The sequence below is a fragment of the Juglans regia genome, chromosome 10 (genome assembly GCF_001411555.2).
Source record: "Juglans regia cultivar Chandler chromosome 10, Walnut 2.0, whole genome shotgun sequence".
Classification (NCBI taxonomy): domain Eukaryota; kingdom Viridiplantae; phylum Streptophyta; class Magnoliopsida; order Fagales; family Juglandaceae; genus Juglans; species Juglans regia.
In genome coordinates, this window is record NC_049910.1 from 14,174,891 (window position 1) to 14,180,714 (window position 5,824).

Below are 5,824 nucleotides of genomic sequence, written 5' to 3' on the forward strand. Positions count from 1 at the left end.
ACACACTAATCATCATCACAATCTAATCTCACTATCAGTATTCATTTATTTATTTATTTATTAATTTCCTCAAGCAAATTAAACTGAGTCATATATATATATATATAGTTTAATCTAAATGGTTGAAAATATGTTTTCCATGATTGTTTACGCGTTAAAAATAATAATAATAATAATTTGCATTAATCTTTCTACATTAATGACTCGACATATTTAGTAGATCGAACTCATGTTCATTTCATTCATGTATAAATATTATGTTCTGTTTCTCTCTCTTCTCTCATTTTAATCATTTCTATCATATATATATACCTCTAGCTTATTATATATGTTTACGCTCTATTGTCGGCCGTCCGAAATCAACTTAAAACCCGCCAAGCCTGCTGTAATATGCCTCTAATTTGCCTTACTTTTCCACTAAGATGGATAATATATATGAAACATTATTTGTATGGCCGGCCTGTACTGCATGCATGGAATTCACACAATATTGTTTGCATTTTAATCCACATAATTTTCAAAAAAATCTTGCTAATTATTATCTCTTACAAAATTTGAATTGATACACTCCAGCTGAAATGAAAAAGATTAAAAAAGGGTCAATTGTTGAGAAGAAACATAGTTTTGTTAATGTGGTCTGATGATAGTATATATACAGACTATCATATGTCAGATATTGGTGTTTCTGAGATAAAAACTACCTCTTTAGCTTTGTGTAATAGTGCATTTAGAGAATTCCTCTTTTCCCAAAGGTAGTTGTGCCTTTCCTATCCCCTCATTTAGTGTTGTTTTTTTAAAGTTATATGGGGTAGAGTTGGAGAGAAAGCTGAGTTGAACACAATTAGAAGCCTGTGGAAAGTCTTCAATTATTTTGTGTTGGCTGTTGGTTCTGATTGTAAGTGTAACACTAATTTGCTTTCGAGTCTCACGCACTTCTTTCCTGCAGGAGTATTACTCTATTGCCCATTGTATGGCTGGTGGTTGTGCAAGCATTGCTACTTCATTTATTTTTACTCCTAGCGAGCGTATAAAACAACAGATGCAAGTTGGTTCACACTATCAGAACTGCTGGTATAACTATAAGATCCTGGTGTTATCTTTATTAATAGTACATCCTTTTATGCTTACTATGCATTGATTTTGATGTTGTCTTTAATCTCGAATTCATTCAACTGAGGGATTGGTTTGTTTCAACCATTGGTAAAATATTGTATATTTTTGGATTTTGCTATTTATTTATTCAGATTGTAAGATTAAAATCCAATATGTTTTGTTTTATATGATGCTTTGGTTCTGCCACGTTTCCCCCCAACAAAAAAAAAAAAGGAGAGTTGGCTTTGGTAGTTTGCTATTTCCATGTTACTCATTGTTCTGTTTTTGCAGGAATGCATTGCTTGGAATTATTGGAAAGGGTGGTTTACGTTCATTGTATGCTGGGTGGGGAGCAGTACTCTGCAGGAATGTTCCTCACTCAATAATCAAGGTCAGTCTAGTTTTTGATTGTAGACACAGGTCTACAATATTAGGATGACATGAGAGAGAATTGTCATTTAAAATATTAGGATGACATATCCATGAGCTTATTTGATTTATTCTGCTGCTTGTCCCTTGAACTGGTCTCTCATTCTCATGATTATTACCTTAATATGCTTAGTATAGTCTTAGTATAGTTACTATAGATCTTTGGATCTTTTTTGTGTAAAAAGAATATTAGGGCAATCCATAGTGTAAGGTAAAATTGTGAAGCCTGCAAAACTTGGATGTGTATAATATTTTCTCTATACTGTTTTGTGCATTTTTTTTTTATTATTTTCTGAAACATCTTTTCCGGCGATTTTTACTCGCCGGAAATAGTTTTTGTCGTAGCAGAAATATATTTTCGGCGACATAAAATCGCCACAAATAATTTTTTGCGGCGGAAATTACACGCTGCAAAATACTTCATAACGGCGATTATTTTAAATCGCTGAGAAAAATAATAATTTATTGCGGCGATTTATTAAGTTTTTGTGACGATAAATATCGCCGGAAATAGTAGTTCTCAGCGATTTCAAAGGTAAACTGGAGGGCTATTTCTGTCGATTGTTTTAACATTTCCGGCAGATGAAAATCGCCGGAAATAGTAGTCTTTGTGACGATTTTTGCGTATCGCCGAAATTGATCAAAAATGGCTTTAGGATAGCGGCGAACCTGCAGCGATTTATAAATCGCCGAAATTGATCAAATGCAGCGATTTCTAAAGGTATTTGTGACGATTTTGACCGCTGGAAAAGGCTAGATTTCTTGTAGTGAGCCTAATAAATTCTCAATAGATTTTTTTAAAACATTTTTTTTATAAACAGATTTTTTAATGATAAATTGCCTCTTTTTAATATCGGAACCGGTAAAACCGGAAGTACAGTTTAGAAGAGTAACCGGTGAGGGATCGATTTTTGAAAATGTAAAATCAGTGTTATCAGTTCGGTTCCAAAATTTGTTCCAAATCGGAGCAAACCAGACAGATTACACCCCTAACAATACCTATCTTGATGAAGATAACCTAGTGGATGAGGTAGTTATTTTTATTAAAAATGTAGAAAATTTGAGAAAAGAAAATGGTGGCAAAGTCTGGAATTTGAAGATCATGAAATAACTTTTGAGACAATTACTTTGTTGATTTTTTTGGAGTTGAAGATTTTTTTAGAGTTGAAGATTTTTTTATAATTCTCCTTTACAATTTTTTTATTTATTTAAAATGTAGAAAATAAACTTAATTTTAGAATATAAGATGCTCAATATTATTTTATCTAATTGAACATTCAAAAAATCGAGATAAGAAAATATATATTATGAAATTGTAAAATAGGTCATATTAATTTTGCCGGGAATCTATTTTCCCGAGGGGATAGGGATCGGCGGCGGTTGTTGTGTTTGGAAAGACACAAGAAGATCAGCATGCAACGTCAAGACTCGATCTCATGCATTATTAGTTCAATAGTACGAAAGGTAACTAGAAATTACTAGTTCAGTTAGCTTTGAAAATTAAACATGACAAAATTCACACAGAGAGACAGAAATCAAGAGCAAAAATCTGGCCGAAAATTTTGACATTTGAAAAGCCATCCCATCCATGGCACTAGCAATAATAAAAGTCGCAGCCACCTCAGACATGGGTGTTAATTTTTTGAGTGGGGCTGCACTGTCTCTCCATTCTTATCTTTGGCTTACTGTCTAGTGTTTTTTTTTTTTTTTTAATATATTTTAATATTTTTAAAAAATAAAAAATATATATCAATATACTTAAAATTACTTTTTTAATTATTAAATAAAAAAAAAAATTTTGACCAGCAACTAAATAAAATGATCAAAATGAGAGGATAAATTAATTTTATTCAAATTTTTTTGGATGGTCAGAATATTTTATATTTCACGCTTTGGTGTGACAAATCTCAAATTCGAATTAATCCGGCCTGCATTGCTGATCTTTCTTTCACATGGTAGATATGAATGATAAAACACATATTTAGGCTGTATTTAGTCGTAAGATTTAATTGAGTTCAGTCTAATTTTAAACTGAGTCTAACATTCAAACATTCAATTTTTAAATTACTAAACTCATCTTAACTCAGGGATACATAATCTTTTTCAACTTAACATATCTTTATACATGAGATCCACAATCTTTTAATTTTTTATAAAAAATATTAAACTTATCTTAACATCTAAACACACTTTAAATTCAGTTTAGATGGGTCTCACATAACTCAATCTACTATTCAACTCATTATTATTTATAAAGAATTGAGTTCAGCTCAACATCCAAATGCAGGGAGTGACGTAAAATATTAACAAACATTTGATTCGCAAAAGTAATAAAATTATAAAGTGATATGACTTGTTATAGTATATTAGATTATAAAGTTGTTTATATTATAAAATAAATATAATATATTGCATCTAAATGTATTAGTTCAATTAGGAGTTTTACTTTTACGAGAGCACTTTATAAATCTACCTGTTGGTAAACTGGAATTAGACTAAAACCGTATCAAAAGTTGATCAGTTTCAAATTACATGGAGTTATTTTGAACAATGGATAACTGTATTTTCTTTATGTAAACATGTGTATGTCCAGAATTTGGTTTTGTCTACATAAATGAATGAGAGAAAAGGTTGAGATTGGACATTACATGCAAGCAATATTTGTATGATCTGTTTTCTAACTTGTATGAAACTTCATTCTTAATTATGCACATCAAAAGTTACCACTCCTTTGGTCAGGTCATATTCCAGTCCGGTCATTTCGTATTCAAAACGTTACTCGCCACAAAAGAAAATCATTGATTTCCACTCCTTTGCTGGCGGAATCTTTTGGTCGTCACAAAAGGTTTTTTTTATGGACTTTTAAGTTTTCAATTGTCGGAACAAAAACACAACTAGGATAAATTGTGGTCTCTTACCTGGAAAAATTACAATACTAAATATAATTTGGTTTACATCATGCATGTGATAGTTTTAAAAGTGTAAGTTTGGTTACGTAAAATTAAATTATCTTATCTTATCTTGTCTTATATAATCATTATAATTTTTTTCGAACTCTCACAGATAATATAATAGATAATCCAATTTTTTAAAATTAAAAAAAAAAAATAATATTATAATAATATTTTATTCAATTTTCAACAAAACATCCCATCTCATCTCCGTAATCAAACTGAGTCAGTTTACAATTACTTAAGCACGCAGTATTTAGCGGCAAAAGTATTCTATTATTGAGTAAAAATAATATATTTCCATATTGCAACTATAGTTTCTATTGTCCTAATTCCTATATGCCAACAATAGGAAATTCCCTTAGAAGACCAGAACCCTCCAATTTGACATGTAGAACCGGAATGCAATGTTCATGATAGTTTTATTTCCCACAAATTAATGAGAAGTCTCCAAGCTTGACCCCTCCCATATTAGGGTGACTTTCGGAGAAAATGATGCAAACCCAAATTGATATTAGGGTATCTAAGTCTAAATTCTACATTGATTATATTGAAGTACTACTTTTTGAAAATGAATTTATACAAATATGGAAGGAACAATTTAATATCTTTCTTAAAGTAAGGGTAAGATTAGTTATTTTTCCTCAAATCATAGATTTATGTATGTTCATTCTTGCCTTGTTAGTAAATATTTAGTTTCAAATTTGGAAGTGATTTTGATTTTGGTTTTGATCAATTTTTTAGTAGAATTTTTGTTTATTTATGTATTAATTTCTCATACAATAACTTAGATTTTTCTGTTTTTGAAAAAATCCTCATAATCTTGAATCTTGCAGCTATTTAATTTAAGTCCGACTTGTGGGTTTCATGAAATAATTTCAGATTTTACTATTAACCAATATTATTAAGAGTTTTTTCTATATTTTGGGTGATTCTCTTGTCTTCCTTCCTTGTGAATTATCTGTTGAAATTAGTTTACAAAATAATCTATATTCTGTCTGGCATCAGTTGGCATCAAAGCTTAACATCTTTCCTGAGGTAATATCTCATCAGTTTCCATGACTAGTGGTCATGGTCCTCGTGGACAGGTTCCGAACAAGGAAGTCTTTCATTGTGATTATAGCGTTCAGGATGTGATGATTGAGAATTTGCAGATGCAAGTTGTAGAGTCAACCGGCTTCTAACAACATAGGATATCGGCAATCGTGAGATGGAAGATCACGATTGTAATTTCAGTTTTGAGAACTCGTATCACAATCGTGCTCTATCTTGGTAGCACTGTGGTTCGGAGGAGTGTGACCTCGATTTTAGTGTTAATTTACCAGAATTTTCTAGTACTTTTCAAGCTAAGG